The 19,715-nt window shown below is 42.4% G+C and overlaps 1 protein-coding gene across 8 annotated transcripts in view; it reads left to right on the forward strand.

Annotated features, from left to right (window-relative positions):
* The window catches only part of PPM1B (protein phosphatase, Mg2+/Mn2+ dependent 1B), a 96,245-nt gene that overhangs the window by 38,946 nt on the left and 37,584 nt on the right, over positions 1-19,715 (forward strand). For 6 of the 8 annotated variants that reach the window (XM_043543774.1, XM_037895840.2, XM_037895839.2 and 3 more), the window contains exon 2: positions 10,247-10,393. The exons of the other annotated variants lie outside the window; for them this stretch is intronic. The gene's annotated coding sequence lies outside the window, so the exon portion shown is untranslated. The remainder of the gene's footprint in view (positions 1-10,246; positions 10,394-19,715) is intronic. 8 annotated transcript variants of the gene reach the window in all.

A 19,715-nucleotide genomic window follows, 5' to 3' on the forward strand; every position in this document is an offset into this window, starting at 1 on the left:
GTCTGGTTTGGTTGTGAGACTCAACTTTCATACCAAACCTGCTGTCCAGATCACTATACAGGAGGCTTGATGCCTACTGAAGGTAGTGGTTTCCTATGGGAGAAACCAGGCTTCTTTCTCAGAAGGTAATAGGTAGGTTACTATTGGGAGTAGGCAGGTGCTCTCTTCCTAACCTGGGGTTGGTATAACCTTTCTAAAGACACTTCACTCCATTTTGACATTTATCTCCTGTATCAAAGCAAATTGGTCACTCAATCTTGAGTTGTCTCTGAAACTCATGGGTCACTTGCCAACTTGCACTTCCATGCTAGTGAGTCTTCTAAGACTATTGCAAGGCTGGCTAAGATCAGTGTATGGAATGAGACTCATGGACATGTTTAATGATCCTATTTCATATTCTGGCATCAATATATTGATGGATAGACAATGCACAGAGGTGTACCTTTTTCCACTCTTCCACTTCAAAGACAGTGATCACAGATGTTTAAGGAATAAAATGTGGTGCACTCTTAAAATACCTTTAGATACAAGGAGTTTAGTGTCAAGAGGAGATTCATGACTTCATTTAAGTGTTGGAACGTGGGCAGTCAGAAGCCTATCACACAAATTCTCACAGACCATGTGTTTGCAATGCATTAGGTAAAGAAACTAGGTGGAGCTCACTCATTGCCCCGTATTGCAAGGCCATCAGGTTTTGGAATTGGTGCCTGACACATGGGATAGCTCTGATAGCCTTCACCTACCAGGTTTTGGAAACACCCTAGCTGATCACAACAGGGAATCCATAACCAATCACAAGTGGTCCCTCAAAACATCTGTCCTTATTCGCATGTGTCACCCTGGGGGTACTCTTATCATAGACTTATTTGCCACCAAAGAGAACACAGTGCTCAAAATTCTGCTCCAGAGCACACGAGTCGAAGATCCATAGAAAATGCTTTTCTCATATCCTGGAAACAGGGCCTTCTGTTTGCTTCTCTACCCAAGATAGTATGAAAAATGAGACAGAATGCAGCACAGACTATACCAAACTCCTTATTGGCACAGCCAGTTTTGACTGACAGATCTAATTCACGTATCTGCTCAACCCCGATTCACACTACCAGGCTTCCAGGACATATCATTGAATCAGAATAAAATTTTCTACTCAGACTTGAAGTCATTACACCTCTCAACCTGGAAGTTGGTTGGCGAAGTGCCACCGATAGACTGTTCAGTGTTGGTTGAGAGAGATTACTGCAGAGCAGGCTTCCACAAAGAGAATCCTGTTCCTCCAAATGGAAGAGATTCTCAATAAGGACTGCTTAGAGTTATATTGATCTTCTGAAGGCTTCCATTCCCAAGATTCTTGACTACAGTAAAAGCTCTCAGATCTCTCTAGTTCAATCAGGGTTCACCTTGCAACAATTTCAGCATGCCACCCTCCAGTTGAGTCATGCTCTGTGTTATCTTACCCTACTGTTCTGAAGCTCTTTAAAATAATTTATCCACACTTGTCCAACAGGGAGCCAGCTGACTTCTTCCTAAAATCTCACTGTCCTAAAAGGTCTTCTGGAGCCCCCTTTGCAAGTGCTCTCTTCACTACCTTACTCTCAAGACAGTTTTTCTTGTGTCCATTACATCAACAAGAAGGATTAGTGACTCCCAAGCACTTGTGGCTGACCTTTCCTACGCTATCCCACAGATGAAGTGGTGGTATGGTCTCCTAAATTTATTCCCAAAATTGTTTTTTAATTTTACCTAAACCAATCAATTATTTTCCCTATTTTCTTTCCAGAACCCCACTCCAAGTGAGAAATAGCATGCTCTGGATGTGGCTAAGGCCTTATATTATCTGGCTAGACACTGCTGTCCCTCAATATAGTTAAGGGACAAACTATTCTGGCATAAAGAATATCTACATGGATTACACAGTGTATTTCTATCTGTTATTAAATGATGAGCATACTTTGTCTTGTGGGCTCATTCTGCTAGAGCCCAGGCTTTTCCTAGAAGGAGATGTAATCAGGACATCTTTCTTGGGGGGAAAACTAAGTTCCAAACAGATCTTTGACCTCTAGGTTCCACATGCCCCAGAAACCTACTTCTTTGTTTGTTTTTGTATATGGGTAGGTGAAGGTCATCTTTAGCTAGAACAAGTGTGGACCTAACTTAGAATGCCGCTAAGCTTATGCTAGTCCCAGACTTTCACTTTAGCATGCACTGTTAAGGAATTCACTGAAGTTAAGCAGAAACTAATCCTACAAGATAAAACATTCAGCAGTGTTCAGTGTTTCCCGTCAAATTTTATGCTTAGACAATTCAAATGACTGAAGCTGGATACTTCACTCTTGGCTTTTCTTGTCCATCTCACTGCAATTTAAAGTACAAAACCAAATTTCTTCAAACATGGCTTAAAAATAAAATTAGTTGAATTTTTTTTAAATTGATATAAAGCTCTTCAAAGCCTTTAGTATTCTGAGGGTTCTAGCTTGGATTGAAAGGTCTACACATGTACTATAGCTGTGGCTATAGTTTTTGTAAAGTCTCTAATACTGTTTAAATTGCTGTAAAGGTATAGAGTGCTTTAAATAGTTGTTTGATATGCTGGGTTTCAGTAAGTGATGTCTCAAAGTGCAGTACCCAAATATTTCCTTCTTCCTTAAAAATAAATGAATTAAATAAAATGTAGGGGCAGAGTTTAAATGGAAAAATTTAGCACTTAGTGCAACATCAATGTTGAGAAAACAAATGCTCAAGTTAAAATTTTCTAAAATTCAGGTAATTCCATGGCATCTTGTTTATATAGAACAAAGCATATGTTGGCACTGAGCAATACATAAATAATATCTGAAATTTTTATATATCTTGTTAGATGTAAATGTTGGTTTGTTCATCCCATAAGATAAAGGGTGGGCAACACAGCTAAGGAAAAGTATCAGCTTCCCTTTTAGGACAATGTCTTAGGGTATGTCTACACTATGAAATTAGGTCGAATTTATAGAAATCGTTTTTTATATTCGAGTTTTTTAGAATCGGTTTTTTAGAAATCGTTTTTATATATTCGAGTGTGTGTGTCCCCACAGAAAATGCTCTAGGTGCATTAAATGCATTAACTCGGCGGAGTGCTTCCACAGTACCGAGGCAAGCATCGACTTCCGGAGTGTTGCACTGTGGGTAGCTATCCCACAGTTCCCACAGTCTCCACTGCCCATTGGAATTCCAGGTTGAGATCCCAATGCCTGATGGGGCTAAAACATTGTCGCGGGTGGTTCTGGGTACATATCATCAGGCCCCCGTTCCCTCCCTCCCTCCATGAAAGCAACAGCAGACAATCGTTTCGCGCCTTTTTTCTTGAGGTTACCTGTGCAGACGCCATACCACGGCGAGCATGGAGCCCGCTCAGGTAACCGTCACTGTATGTTTCCTGGGTGCTGGCAGACGTGGTACTGCATTGCTACACAGCAGCAGCAACCCATTGCCTTGTGGCAGCAGACAGTACAGTAGGACTGGTAGCTGTCATCGTCATGTCCAAGGTGCTCCTGGCCACATCGGCCAGGAGCGCCTGGGCAGACATGGGTTCAGGGACTACATTAGAAGTGACTTGACTAGGTCATTCTCTTTAGTCCTGCAGTCCGTCCTATTGAACCATCTTATGGTGAGCAGGCAGGCGATACGGATTGCTAGCAGTCCTATTGTACCATCTTCTGCCAGGCAGGCAAGAGATGAGGATGGCTAGCAGTCCTTCTGCACCGTCTGCTGCCAGCCAAAGATGTAAAAGATAGATGGAGTGGATCAAAACAAGAAATAGACCAGATTTGTTTTGTACTCATTTGCTTCCCCCCGTCCCCCTGTCTAGGGGACTCATTCCTCTCGGTCACACTGCAGTCACTCACAGAGAAGGTGCAGCGAGGTAAATCTGGCCATGTATCAATCAGAGGCCAGACCAACCTGCTTGTTCCAATAAGAACAATTACTTAGGTGCACCATTTCTTATTGGAACCCTCCATGAAGTCCTGCCTGAAATACTCTTTGATGTAAAGCCACCCCCTTTGTTGATTTTAATTCCCTGTAAGCCAACCCTGTAAGCCATGTCGTCAGTTGGCTCTCCCTCCGTCAGAGCAACGGCAGACAATCGTTCCGCGCCTTTTTTCTGTGTGGACGCCATACCAAGGCAAGCATGGAGGCCACTCAGCTCACTTTGGCAATTAAGAGCACATTAAACTCAACACGCATTATCCAGCAGTATATGCAGCACCAGAACCTGGCAGCACCAGAACCGGGCAAGGAGGCGACGTCAGCGCTGTCACGTGAGTGATCAGGACATGGACACAGATTTCTCTGAAAGCATGGGCCCTGCCAGTGCATGCATCATGGTGCTAATGGGGCAGGTTCATGCGGTGGAACGCCGATTCTGGGCTCGGGAAACAAGCACAGACTGGTGGGACCGCATAGTGTTGCAGGTCTGGGACGATTCCCTGTGGCTGCGAAACTTTCGCATGCGTAAGGGCACTTTCATGGAACTTTGTGACTTGCTTTCCCCTGCCCTGAAGCGCATGAATACCAAGATGAGAGCAGCCCTCACAGTTGAGAAGCGAGTGGCGATAGCCCTGTGGAAGCTTGCAACGCCAGACAGCTACCGGTCAGTCGGGAATCAATTTGGAGTGGGCAAATCTACTGTGGGGGCTGCTGTGATGCAAGTAGCCCACGCAATCAAAGATCTGCTGATATCAAGGGTAGTGACCCTGGGAAATGTGCAGGTGATAGTGGATGGCTTTGCTGCAATGGGATTCCCTAACTGTGGTGGGGCCATAGACGGAACCCATATCCCTATCTTGGCACCGGAGCACCAAGCCGGCGAGTACATAAACCGCAAGGGGTACTTTTCAATAGTGCTGCAAGCTCTGGTGGATCACAAGGGACGTTTCACCAACATCAACGTGGGATGGCCGGGAAAGGTACATGACGCTCGCATCTTCAGGAACTCTGGTCTATTTCAAAAGCTGCAGGAAGGGACTTTATTCCCAGACCAGAAAATAACTGTTGGGGATGTTGAAATGCCTATAGTTATCCTTGGGGACCCAGCCTACCCCTTAATGCCATGGCTCATGAAGCCGTACACAGGCAGCCTGGACAGTAGTCAGGAGCTGTTCAACTACAGGCTGAGCAAGGGTAGAATGGTGGTAGAATGTGCATTTGGACGCTTAAAGGCGCGCTGGCGCAGTTTACTGACTCGCTTAGACCTCAGTGAAACCAATATTCCCACTGTTATTACTGCTTGCTGGGCGCTCCACGATATCTGTGAGAGTAAGGGGGAGACGTTTATGGCGGGGTGGGAGGTTGAGGCAAATCGCCTGGCTGCTGGTTATGCGCAGCCAGACACCAGGGCGGTTGAAGAGCACCAGGAGGGCGCGGTACGCATCAGAGAAGCTTTGAAAAACCAGTTTCATGACTGGCCAGGCTACGGTGTGAAAGTTCTGTTTGTTTCTCCTTGATGAACTTCCCCGCCCCCTTGGGTTCACTCTACTTCCCTGTAAGCTAACCACCCTCCCCTCTCCCCTTTGATCACCGCTTGCAGAGGCAATAAAGTCATTGTTGCTTCACATTCATGCATTCTTTATTAATTCATCACACAAATAGGGGGATAACTGCCAAGGTAGCCTGGGAGGGCTGGGGGAGGAGGGAAGGACAAGGCCACACTGCACTTTAAAACTTAAAAACTTAAAAAATTTAAAACTTATTGAATGCCAACCTTCTGTTGCTTGGGCAATCCTCTGGGGTGGAGTGGCTGGTTGGCCGGAGGCCCCCCCACCGCGTTCTTGGGAGCATGGGTGAGGAGGCTATGGAACTTGGGGAGGAGGGTGGTTGGTTACACAGGGGCTGTAGCGGCAGTCTATGCTCCAGCTGCCTTTGCTGCAGCTCAACCAGACACTGGAGCATATTGGTTTGATCCTCCAGCAGCCTCAGCATTGAATCCTGCCTCCTCTCATCACGCTGCCGCCACATTTGAGCTTCAGCCCTGTCTTCAGCCCGCCACTTACTCTCTTCAGCCCGCCACCTCTCCTCCCGGTCATTTTGTGCTTTCCTGCACTCTGATATTATTTGCCTCCACGCATCGTCTGTGCTCTGTCAGTGTGGGAGGACAGCATGAGCTCAGAGAACATTTCATCACGAGTGCGTTTTTTTTTCTTTCTAATCTTCACTAGCCTCTGGGAAGGAGAAGATCCTGTGATCATTGCTGCTGGTGGAGAAGAAAAAAGGGACAGTGGTATTTAAAAAGACACATTTTATAAAACAATGGCTACACTCTTTCAGGGTAAACCTTGCTGTTAACATTACAAAGATAGCACATGTGCTTTCATTACAAGGTCGCATTTTGCCTCCCCCCATCGCGTGGCTACCCCCTCAACCCTCCCCCCTCCCCGTGGCTAACAGCGGGGAACGTTTCTGTTCAGCCACAGGCAAACAGCCCAGCAGGAACAGGCACCTCTGAGTGTCCCCTGAAGAAAAGCACCCTATTTCAACCAGGTGACCATGAATGATATCTCACTCTCCTGAGGATAACACAGAGAGATAAAGAGCAGATGTTGTTTGAACGCCGGCAAATATACACTGCAATGCTTTGTTCTACAATGATTCCCGAGTACGTGCTACTGGCCTGGAGTGGTAAAGTGTCCTACCATGAAGGACGCAATAAGGCTGCCCTCCCCAGAAACCTTTTGCAAAGGCTTTGGGAGTACATCCAGGAGAGCCGCAAATGCCAGGGCAAATTAATCATTAAACATGCTTGCTTTTAAACCATGTATAGTATTTTAAAAGGTACACTCCGCCTGGCGGGTCCAGGAGGCAGCCTTGGGTGGGCTCGGGGGGGGTACTGTCTCCAGGTCCAGGGTGAGAAACAGTTCCTGGCTGTCGGGAAAACTGGTTTCTCCGCTTGCTTGCTGTGAGCTATCTACAACCTCATCATCATCATCATCTTCCTTGTCCCCAAAACCTGCTTCCGTGTTGCCTCCATCTCCATTGAAGGAGTCAAACAACACGGCTGGGGTAGTGGTGGCTGAACCCCCTAAAATGGCATGCAGCTCATCATAGAAGCGGCATGTTTGGGGCTCTGACCCGGAGCGGCCGTTCGCCTCTCTGGTTTTCTGGTAGACTTGCCTCAGCTCCTTAAGTTTCACGCGGCACTGCTTCGGGTCCCTGTTATGGCCTCTGTTCTTCATGCCCTGGGAGATTTTGACAAATGTTTTGGCATTTCGAAAACTGGAACGTAGTTCTGATAGCACGGATTCCTCTCCCCATACAGCGATCAGATCCCGTACCTCCCGTTCGGTCCATGCTGGAGCTCTTTTGCAATTTAGTACTCCATCATGGTCACCTCTGCTGATGAGCTCTGCATGGTCACCTGCAGCTTGCCATGCTGGCCAAACAGGAAATGAGATTCAAAAGTTCGCGATTCTTTTCCTGTCTACCTGGCCGGTGCATCTGAGTTGAGAGCGCTGTCCAGAGCGGTCACAATGGAGCACTCTGGGATAGCTCCCGGAGGCCAATACCGCCGAATTGTGTCCACAGTACCCCAAATTCGACCCGGCAAGGCCGATTTAAGCGCTAATCCACTTGTCGGGGTGGAGTAAGGAAATCGATTTTAAGAGCCCTTTAAGTCGAAATAAAGGGCTTCATCGTGTGGACGGGTGCAGGTTTACATCGATTTAACGCTGCTAAATTCGACCTAAAGTCCTAGTGTAGACCAGGGCTAAAGATGTTATGGATAGCTTTATCCTCAAGTGAATTCTTGTTTTCAGTAGATGTCCTCAATCAATACTGATTAGTTTGGAGAACTCTTGACCATTAGTTTTCCTCAGTAAAAGAGATAATAACTCCGGAGGTTGTAGTAACCATCTGCCTCATCCTTGTCTTGTTTAGATGCAACCACACGTTGAATTACTTGATACTTTAGGCTTATCCGGTGTATAAATACTTGTAGGCCAACCAAATCTCTATCTACCATTCAGCCTAACAATGAAAATTAAACACCCAAAAACTAATAATCAGCTTCATTTCCCCCCATGCAGCATTTGATTACTCATATAAGGTCACTCATGTTGTTTTGCAAGAATAAAACCTGCCCATTGTAGCTGTCACTCTGAGCAGGATCTGGTGACCTGTGATAGGGATGAATGTTGAGAGCATTATTAAAAAAACCCCACAGCTTTAGCAGCTTGCTTTTTTTTTTTTTTTTTTTTTTTTTTAATGTCCTCTGTACCTGGTCATTTTGGATATTAATGCATAGGTAATTTGCAGGAATTTATAAAATTAGACATCCATGGAATAAGATGGAGGTTCTCTTTCTTTTAATAAAAGTATTTAGAGTAATCATTTGTATGCCTTGATTTTTTAAAATTTCTGCTTACGGAATTATACATTTTTCCAGAACTGGGTTTGCATGTCTCATTGTTCTTTAAATTGTTGTATTTTTTTTTCTTTTTCTTTAAAGATACCTACAGTTAAGTAATACCTTGGCAGTCATTTTATGTTCTGTGGTGGTTGATTTTAATTTTCTGACAGTTTAAGGGCTTTATCTCCTGAGGCAGTTTTAGGAATTTAAAGAAAAAAATCTTTGAAATCTATTAGTAGTTAGGGCATATTATATTTGCATATTTACATGACTTGTAAATGTCCCAGTATTGTTTTACTTGTTGCCTGAAATGTTTTAACAGCAATTAAGTCTTACTACAATCACCAAGTATTTTTTAAGCAAAAAGAATTCTAATATGTTATTTTGGATTAATTATATTCTGTCTGCTTATGAAACGCTTTGGTATTCTAGTCTCCATGAATATTCAAAGGGAATGATATTTAATGTATTTGCATATAATTCTTTTAAGCCTTAAAACAGAATGCTATAAAAGACTGTATTTTATACTTCTGGTCCCACAATTTATAATTGTTGATTTAGCTATAGCTGTTGAATATGTATATTGCGAGCTTTTCCACGCATTGGTTTCTGAGGACTGGGAATGACTTTTGGGTATTACTTCTTGTTGCTGTGTGTGTGTCTTTCTTGTGAATATTTCAGTAGTTAGTGCATCGAGGGTATAGCACGGGCGTTGCTTGGAGAACTCTGCTTCAGCCAGAAGCCAAAATATCCTTTCTCCTTTTTAGGAACTCCTAGTTCCAAGCAACGTAGGCAAAAATGTTTGTTGCTTTGCTAGATTGGTGCTCTGTTTCTGCACTGGCACTGAACAGTGTGAGGGCTAGGCTATGGCCACACACCCTTCACCCTGGTCATCAGAGCTGAACAGGCATTTGGGTAGTCTGCATTTGCATCCATTTTAAAGTAGTGAATATTCCAGTAAATCTTGTACTCCCGCCCCCCCCCATCCCAAGTGAAACTCTGGCTATTTAGCCAGATTTGGGGGGGGGGGGGGGGGGGCTTTTGCTGCAGTCTGGTTCCTTCCACTAATGTACTAGTCTTGGTAACTTTTGTGGAACAGAACCATGTTTGATATAAATATATTATTTTATATTACTCATCTCTTTTCTGTTGTGAAAACGGCATTTAAAGTATTTTTGGAGTTAAATTTTTTTTAAATGTGTCTATCAGTTATGCAGTATTGTAGCCATGGTGGTCCCAGGATATTGGAGAGACAAGGGGGAGGTAATATTTTTTTATTGGATATACTTCTGTTTGTGAGATACACAAGCTTTTGAACTATACAGAGCTCTTCCTCAGGTCTAAGCTGACCTTAGGCTGAAATTACATATTTATTTGAGGACCCATCCCCATAGTGGTAGGCACTTTACAAACATCTAACAGAGACAGTGCCTGTCCCAAATAGTGTATAAATTAATTATATATACTCAGCTCTCTTTCTAGTGTCTCTTCCAGCAATAGCGGTTTTGTGCTTTAAAATCAAAATATACCCCATACATAGAACTCAATCCGCCTAATTCACAGGGATAAAAATAAAGAAAGAGCTGTTGAAATATGAAAGCTGCCTTTTATCAACCTAATTACTTAAACATGCCCAAATACCACTTGACACAAACTAATCTACCAAAAACTCATATCAGCTATATTCAGTCATCAGTGAATCTTGAATGTATAGATCAACAGGTTGTACTGATATTTTTGACAACCGGGCTAGGAGTTTTAATACAACCAGTGTATCAAAAAAACAAACAAACCCTATTCTAATCTTAAAATTCAGTTAATTCTTTGTATACCTATCTGAGTAAATAACTACTTTCTTTTTTTCTCTCTCTCTAGGAAATTTCGAAATAAAGCAGATGTTGCATCGTGCACTGGTATCTCAAGGTTTTCCAACTACTCTGTTCTGTACGTGTTGGCAGGAGGAATGTAAACCTAATGCTCTAGATTAATGCTGGAGGAATTGGCTAGAGGTGCAGTTAACAGGTAAGAACAAATTCTGCTGTTTTGAGGGAGGTAAGATGGAAAGGTAACCTGAAATCTTACCTTGGTGACTAAGGTAACGCTCTTTGTTGTTCAGCTGTTTCAACTTGAAATTGATTTATAATTTAGCATTTCTTGAAACTTGTTTTAAGATTAAATGTAGTCAACATTTTAATGTACATTTAACATTTGTATCCTGGGTATATGTTGCGAAAAGGTAGATCATTTCAGCTAGACATATTTTTCTGATTGAAGGATAATTAAATTTTTGTAAAACTTTCAATGGAAAACATTTGTAGTAAGTGGAAAACTCTAATTAATCAGTACACTGGTTTCCCACTAATCCAGAATTGATGGGTTCTTGCTCTCCAATAAAGATTGTCCTCTAGCGACAACTAGTAAAAACTCTTGAAACATCTTGGCGTCACCTGGCTGAGATCAGTTTACTGTCTCCTTTCCCTTAGTGTCTCTCTTGCCTTAAATGCGGCAGTTGTGGCAGTAATGTGAAAGTTTCCTTTTTGACTCAGTTACAGAACCTTCTGTAACTTTTTTGTTAACTATCCTTCGTAAGTATATTGTAGATTCAACTGCTGAAAAACTTCTGCAAGGGGAAAGGTATCTGAGGTGTTGCAGACTTCCCCAGGTCATTGTTGCTGGTTTTCGTTGAAGTTTTTTTGTTGAAGAATTGCCACTTTTAGGTCTGTAGTCGAGTGACCAAAGAGACTGAAGTGTTCTCCGACAAAAAAAAACTTCAAAAACAGACTCCAACGAGAGACTGCTGAATTGGAATTAATTTGCAAACTGGATACAATTAACTTAGGCTTGAATAAAGACTGGGATTGGATGGGTCATTACACAAAGTAAAACTATTTCCAAATGTTTATTCTCCCCCCCATGCTGTTCCTCAGACATTCTTGTCAATTGCTGGAAATGGTCCACCTTGATTATCACTACAAAAGGTCGTCCCCCCTCCCCCCGCTCTCCTGCTGGTAATAGCTCACCTTACCTGATCACGCTGTAGCTCACGAAAGCTTATGCTCCAATAAATTTTAGTCTCTAAGGTGCCACAAGTCCTCCTTTTCTTTTTGCGGATACAGACTAACACGGCTGATACTCTGAAACCTCTCGTTACAGTGTGTATGGTAACACCCATTGTTTCATGTTCTCTGTGTATATAAATCTCCCCACTGTATTTTCCACTGAATGCATCCGATAAAGTGAGCTGTAGCTCACGAAAGCTTATGCTCAAATTTGTTAGTCTCTAAGGTGCTACAAGTCCTCCTTTTCTTTTTGCGGATACAGATTAACACGACTGCTACTCTGAAACCTGTCACTGAACTTTGAATTTCCTGATTTTATTATTGTTTTTGCCATAATTTTAACTTCCATGTAGTGTGTTTTATGTACAAATTACTGATGCACAGTCAACTATAGTTACATCTTAAAATTTGTCTGGGAACTTCTTTAACTTTTTTAAAAACTGGAGTCCCAAATACTAAAGAAGAAACACAGAGAGTTTTTATGCAATATTTCTAAAGATTTGAAGATATGTAGTATGAACCTAAATCATTAAAAAAACAAAACAAAAAAATTTAATATCATTCACTGGTGCACCAAAGCAGGCAAAGCACACTAATCAGTGAAACTGGGTTTACTGGTTGTTCTGCAACAGCAGAAGAGCACAAGGTAGCTGAAGCAACCTGGTGAATATCTCCTTAATTTGCAGTTGACTTACTGTTTTAGAATGCTCCATTAGTGAGACTGGTTCCACATGAAGTGGAGCGGACACAGAGAATCCTGTCCCCAAGCCACAACTTCTGTGGACTTGAAGGGCTCCTCCTGCACATGTACATCAATTTCCCCCGCAGTGTTGCTCCAGTGTTGTGCAGTGGAGCAGATTCAGCAGTGCCACAGAGAGCTTTTCATATACAGAAGCCCAAGCTAGCATGTGACCACAGAATCTTTGAAGACCAGTGACATTCAGGCCAAATAATTTTATCCTTGATCACTCTTGACATATGTCTGGTCTCCCTCATACCACTGTCCTTGCAAGCATTAGAATTATTGCATGTAAATTAGGTGTAGAGGAAGAGGGATGTTCTTCTTCGAGTGTTTGCTCACGTCGATTCCATTCTAGGTGTGTGCGTGCCCGTATGCACCATTGTCGGAATTTTTTGCCATAGTGGTATCCGTAGGGCGGGCTCTGGTGCCATCTGGAGTCCTGCACTCATGTGCCGGTATATGAGGCACTGCTGGCCCTGTGCCCTCTCAGTTCCTTCTTACTGCCTGTGATAGTTAGAGCACCTTTCCTCTTGCATTTGCAAGTGTGATAGCGGTTTCTCTTTGTTTCATTGTATATAGTTCTCAATACTTAATGTTAGTAGTTTTTATACAGGTTTAATAGTTAGAGTCCCCGTTAGGGACCTCATCCCAGAGACGAGGCAAGCCCCGGTCCCCGGGCTTCAAGTCATGCTCAATCTGCAACAAGCCTATGCCTATTAGTGACCCCCATAGCAACTGCCTAAAGTGTTTGGGGGAGTTGCATGTGAAGCATGTGTTATAAAAACTTTCATCAGACTCCTCATGAAGATAAGACTAGGTGAAGGTAATCCTGATAGCTCTGGCTTGGCCTCGCCAATACTGGTTCGGCATTCTGCTGAAGCTCTCCATAGCAGCTCTGTTAAAACTACCGCTGAACCACGCACCAAAATTTGACCGCTCTGCACCTGACAGCTTGGTTGCTGCATGGTTGAATGCAGAGGGAAAGGCGTGCTCGGGTCATGTTCAACAGGTACAGATGGGTAGCAGAAAGCCCACCACCAGGGCGACCTACCTGGCCAAGTGGAAGTGGTTAGCATGTTGGATCTCAGACCAAAATCTTTTGCCTGAACAGACCTCACTCCAGTTGTTCCTAGACTATCTTCTGCATCTCAAGCTCCATGGCCTGTCACTTTCGTCGGTCAAAGTCCACTTGTCAGGTATTTCAGCCTTCCACCCTTCAGTTCAGGGCAGGTCAGTCTTTGCTCAGCGCATGATGGTCCGATTTCTAAAAGTTCTGGAGTGGCTCTGCCCTCAAGTCCGTGACCCTGTCCCACCTTGGGACCTGAACCTTGTGCTGTCAAGGCTCCTGGGTCCTCCCTTTGAGCGATTGGCTTCTTGTTCCCTCTTTCTTCTCTCATGGAAGGTCTCCTTCCTGCTGGCAATAACATCAGCCCGTACCGTCTCCGAAATCAGAGCCCCTTACATCAGAGCTGCCCTACACAGTGTTCTCTAAGGACAAGGTTCAACTACAGCTGCATGCAGCCCTTTTGTCCAAGGTAGTTTCACAGTTTCCTACTAACCAGGATATATTTTTATCGGTCTTCTTTCCAAAACGTCATAAGTCAGATGAGGAGCATAGGCTACACTCTCTGGTCATCAGGAGAACGCTAGCCTTTTATGTTGACAAGACTAAGTTGTTCCATAAGTCGATGCAACTCTTCATTGCGGTGGCAGACAGGATGAAGGCCTTCCTGTTTCTGCTCAGAGAATTTCTTCATTGATTCCCGCCTTCATCAGTTTTTGCTACGAACAGGCAAAGATGCCACCGTTGGCGATCATAACCGCCCATTCGACCAGAGCACAAGCCTCATCAGCAGCCTTCTGGCCCAGGCGCTGATTCAGGACATCTGCAGGACCGCTACCTGGTCATCCATTCATGTGTTCATGTCCCACTATGCGATTACGCAACAGACCCGGGATGATGCTGGCTTTGGTAGAGCTGCATTGCAAGCTGCACAACCATGAACGCCGAGCCCACTTCCGGGGATACTGCTTGTGAGTCCTAGAAGGGAATCGATGTGAGTAAGCACTCTAAGAAGAAAAACTGTTACTTACCTTTCGTAACTGTTGTTCGAGATGTGTTGCTCATGTCCATTCCATTACCCGTCCTCCTACCCTTCTCTCGGAATTACTGGTATGAAGGAACAGAGAGAGCATAGGGCCAGCGGCGCCTCGTGTACCGGCGCATGAGCATGGGAATCCAGAGGGTGCCAGAACCGGCTCTACGAATGCTACTAAGGCAAAAAATTCCGACAATGGAGCATGTGAGTGCGCACACACCTAAAATGGAAGGGACATGAGCAACACATCTCGAACAACAGTTACGAAAGGTAGGTAACTGTTTTATTGGCTATCTTTGTCACAGTGAGCTCTCAAGTTATTTATAGTCCGTATAATTAACAATTGTGTATCTAATTGTTGTAATAGCTTAATCGTAACCTAATTTCTTGAGTGCAGGCTATCTTTGAAGATTGCAGTTAATTTTAACTGTATGGAAAGTAATGAAATGCCAATGTTGTTCCATGGTTAAAGTCATTCAGGACAAAGAAAAGACTGGCATACATGAAACTGTTTAAAGGACCCAGTTCTTAATTAGTTTAAAATGTAAACTAATGGATTTACTTGCAGATTATCAGACAATTGATTCTTCACTTGGAGTAAAATGTTGTAAATTTGGAAGGGTATACTGTATTTTTCAGACGAAACTAAAGTTGAATCCCTGCGTTAACTGCAAAATAGAATGCAACTTTAGCTATGTGATCACCAGCATTTCCATAATATTTTTTTTCTTATTATTGAACATGGAGATAAAACTTATCTCCTTTTTGTAAAGTGCTATAGATGAGAAGTGATACGTAAGACGAAGATGCTGCATGTGATACTGCATGCCCACTTACGTTAATTGCCAGGTAACAGTACGGTGATTGGTGTGTAAAATCAAGTAATAGTTTTAAGTTCCTTGACTTGTTTTGCTCAGTTCAAATGCAGACAAGTGAGTAGTATTCATTTTTCTAAGAAGGACTTAAGAATAAAGTGGAATGTGTTAATCGATGTTTTATAAACTTGTTAAAAACAAACCAAAAACTTGTGGTGTATTATTAGTGCAGAGCATACTGTACTAGTTCGGGGCCAGGGATTTAAATGTTCATTTAGATCCAAATGAAATGTATGTTTTCCTTCAGAAGAGTATTCTTTTCATATTGCCTGCTACCCCAAAATAAAAATATCTAATAACCTACACTGTATTTTGTGACAACAAGACTTCAGATACATTGGTTGTCACTTCCATCTACAGTTTACAAGCATAGAGTTTTTTCTGTAGAAATGTCAGCCTTTTTTATAGTAGAAACACATGCACTTTGTAACAGGCAACTCTGGCACTGCTTGTTTTTTTCCACAGCACTAACTTATTCAAAATTACTAGCCCATGGAGTGAACTCTTCAGAGGAAGAAAATTATTCTTTCATAGCCTGTTTCCAAAAGATTGAGACTGGGGTACCCTAATTATATTAAAAGAAAGTTTGTTGTCTTTGTACGGATTGTAAATCATCAGGGCATTAATTTACTTCAGAATAGTTTACTTGAAACTCACAAGTTATCTGAAACTTACTGATCAATAAATACATCAAAGATTTACTGTTGATAGTAGCTTTTCAAACCTGTACCTGATGATTTAAGTACACTTTTTGCCTTGCAGCAAAACATCCTATAAGCAGATTTTTTTTTTTTCAGCCTCTTAACTCTGAATATATGTGGAAAGCAACATGCAGGTATTTTCTTTAAACATAAGGTTAACAATTCTTTTCCATTTTTCCCTTCCCCCTCCAAATACCTAAACCAAAAAGCCTCACCAAGAATATGCTGTAACTAAATAACAATAATTGGTTCTCTGTCGTAACATTATATAACTAGTAATTGGAGATAGGGATGAAGACTAATAATTTTGCTCTTCTTCATTGGAATTGCAAAATGCATGGGGCCATCCATTGTAATGTTACTTTCCTCATTGATTTCACCTTGGTTCTCATCTCCTGATGAAGGTGTCTTCAGGAGCTCCCAAGATCAGTGCACTCTTCCACATGAATCAAAATATTTTCTTTTTTATTTTTTCCTAAATCTTTCTAAATGTCTCCCCCAATCCATTAAATAGTGCCTAGGTATTGTAGAGGCATTTTTTGTAGCTCATGGCCATAAAAAAAAAAAAAAGTCAGTTTCCAAGACTACCATTTTCTGCAGGTAACCATCTGGAGATCCTTTAGTGAGATCTAGAAGGTCTCCCCGTCAGGGATTCCTGCTTCTTCCATCAGTTTGATGGCAACCTGTTTTATTCTGCCTAAACAAGGTCTTTTGTAAGATCTGTAAAATGTTGCAATTTGGCCTCTCTTCATATTTTTACTGAACGTTGTGTACATGGGTATAGTAACCTCAACCTTCCATAACAACTGTAAGTGGTCTGACTTGCTGAAAGAATGCTTCCAGTTGGCATATGTGTGTGGCAAAATTCAACAGTTACAAGAGAGGCAGAATTTCAGCTTATATATTTTCTCATTTTATACATTTCTCTGTAGTCCTATATCTTCACAGTTTATATATAATGAGTTTTTGTTATTCAAGCCTGGATAGAAATTCCATGCTTGAATAATAAGAGTATAGCAGTAGGAATATACTACTGATCACCTGACCAGGATGGTGACGGTGACTGGGGAATGCTCACAGAGATCTGAGCATTTCTGGCTATAAAACCTGAAAACCCAGTAATAATGTAGGAAATCAGTTATCCCCATATTGGCTGGATAGACGTCACCTCAGGACGAAATGCAGAGATAAAATATCTAGATACCATTAATGACTACTTCATGGAGCAGCTAGTCCTGGAACCCCAATGGAAGAGGCAGTTCTTGATTTAGTCCTAAGTGGTGGAGTACAGCATCTTGTCCAAAAGTGAGAACCGCTTGGTAGTAGCGACCATAATGTAAATTAAATTAGCGACCATCTGTGTAGGGCAGAAAATACAGAAGAAACCCATCACACTAGCATTTAACTTCAAAAAGAGGAATTATAGAAAAACGAGGAAGCTAGTTAAATGGAAATTAAAAGGAACACTCACAAGAGTGAAGTGCTTGCAAGCTGCATGGAAACTTTTTAAAAACACTGTAATAGAGACTCAAACTAAGTGTATACCCCAAATTAATTAAAACAATAAGAGGACCAAAAAATGCCACCATGGCTAAACAACAAAGTAAAAGAGGTGGTTAGAAGCCAAAGGGCATCCTTTAAAAATTGGAAGTCAAATGCCACGGAGGAAAATAGAAAGGAGTATAAACTGTAGCAAGTCAAGTGGCAGGCCAAAAAAAAACTTGACGAGCAACTAGCAAAAGACACGAAAACTAACAGCAAACAAATTTTTTAAGTACGTCAGAAGCAGGAATCCTGCCAAACAGTTAGTGGGGCCACTAGATGATCAAGGTGCTAAAGGAGCACTCAAAGAAGACAAGCCCATTGTGGAGAAGCTAAAAGAATTCTTTGAGTCAGTGTTCACTGCAGAGAATGTGATGGTGATTTTCATGCCTGAGCCATTCTGTGCCAAATTGTCTCACTTCGTCCCCGCTCTGCCTCTTCCTGCCCTGTTCTGCCTCCTCTCCCGAGCACACCCCACCCTCGCTCCGCCTCTTCCTGCCCCGCTCCTCTCCCTACCCCTCAGTGCTGTCTGCATGCTGCTGAACAGCTGGTTACTGGTGGGCGGGAGGGGGTGTGGAGGGGGAGGAGCTGGCTAGTGGGACCGCTGGTGGGTGCTGAGCACTATTTTTTTCCCATGGGTGCTCCAGTCCTGGAGCACCCATGGAGTCAGCGCCTATGCTTGGAGTCAGCGCGAATAGTTCTCTGAAAACATCTGCACAATGTGCACCAACAGTCAAAAAGCTAACAGCATGTTAGGAACCATTAGGAAAGGGATAGATAATAAAACAGAAAAATCATGCCATCAAATAAATTCATGGTATATACCCACCTTGAATATTGTGTGCAGTTCTGGTCAGACTATCTTAAAAAAGATGTATTAGAATTGGAAAAAGTACAGAGAAGGTCAGCTTCTTTATGAGGAGAGATTAAAAAGACTGGGACTGTTCCGCTTAGAAAAGAGATGATTAAGGGCAGATGTGGTAGAGGTCTACAAAATCATGAATGGTGTGGAGAAAGTGAATAAGGAGGTGTTATTTACTGCTTCACATAACACAAGTACCAAGGGTCACCCAATGAAATTAATAAAAAGCAAATTTAAAACAAGCATAAGGAAGTACTTTTTCACACAACATACAGGCCATGTCTACACTAGCACTTACGTCCACAAAATTTTTGTCTTTCAGGGTGTGAAAGAACCCTCTCTGATGAGCGACATAAGTTTTGCCGGCATAAGTGGTCATGTGCACAGCACTATGTTGGTGAGAGGTGCTCTCTTGCCGACATAGTTAATGCCGCTCGTAGAGCTAGTTTTATAATGTCGACAGGAGAGCTCTCTCCCATTGGCGTTACGTGACTAAACAACTGCTCTTATAGCAGCACAGTTGTTTTGGTACAGGAATAAGTTGCTCTGTGTGTCCCGCTATAAGCTTGTAAGTGTAGACATGGCCACAGTCAACCTGTGGAACTTGTTGCCAACAGATGTTATGAAGGCCAAAAGTATAACTGGGTTAAAAAAGAATTAGATAAGTTCATGGAGGAAAACTCCATAAACGGTTATTAGCTCGTATCGTCAGGGACACAACCCCATACTCTGAGTGTCCCTAAACCGCTGACTGCCATAAATTGGAATTGAGACGGGGTGATTGGATGGATCACTTGATAATTGCTCTGTACTGTTCATTCCCTCTGAAGCATCTGGCACCGACCACTTTTGGAAAACAGGATACCAGGCTAAATGGGTTATTGGTTTGACCCAGTGTGACCATTCTTGTGTTCTTATAAGTTTATTTATAGGACTGAGTTGGCCTAACAAATAGTTAAGAATAGCCTCACACTTAGTTACATAGAGATGACAATTAAGATTTATAAAAAAACTGGGTTAATCTTGCTTATTTGTTCAGCCTGCTAAAAGTATGAAAAACTTGTTGATAAGAAAACCCATTTCTGCAGGTCCTGGGAAATTTGTTCAGTTAGTTTCTTTTTATTATGGAGTCTAATTTAAAGCGTCAAAACAAAAACATCTCAGTGGGGAAAATAAAAAAAAATTAAGACTCTCTTGATCAGACAGCTTCCTTAGATGTCAGTTCTTTGGCTCAGTTGGAATGAGTTGCTCTGTGTGTGTTTTTACACTATTGAGCAGCAGTGTTATAACTGAAAATCAGACTCTATTTCAGATAAGAATAGAAACATGATGATGTAGACAGGCTGAGCAAAACACTGCACTGGTATGTCACACTAATTTGCAAGTTACAAGTAATTTGAGGCTTACAATCTCAATTTTTGTGTATCCAGTTTCCTTGTTTATGATATGCTAGTTAATAGCTTT

This window comes from Chelonia mydas, chromosome 3 (assembly GCF_015237465.2).
Source record: "Chelonia mydas isolate rCheMyd1 chromosome 3, rCheMyd1.pri.v2, whole genome shotgun sequence".
Lineage (NCBI taxonomy): Eukaryota > Metazoa > Chordata > Testudines > Cheloniidae > Chelonia > Chelonia mydas.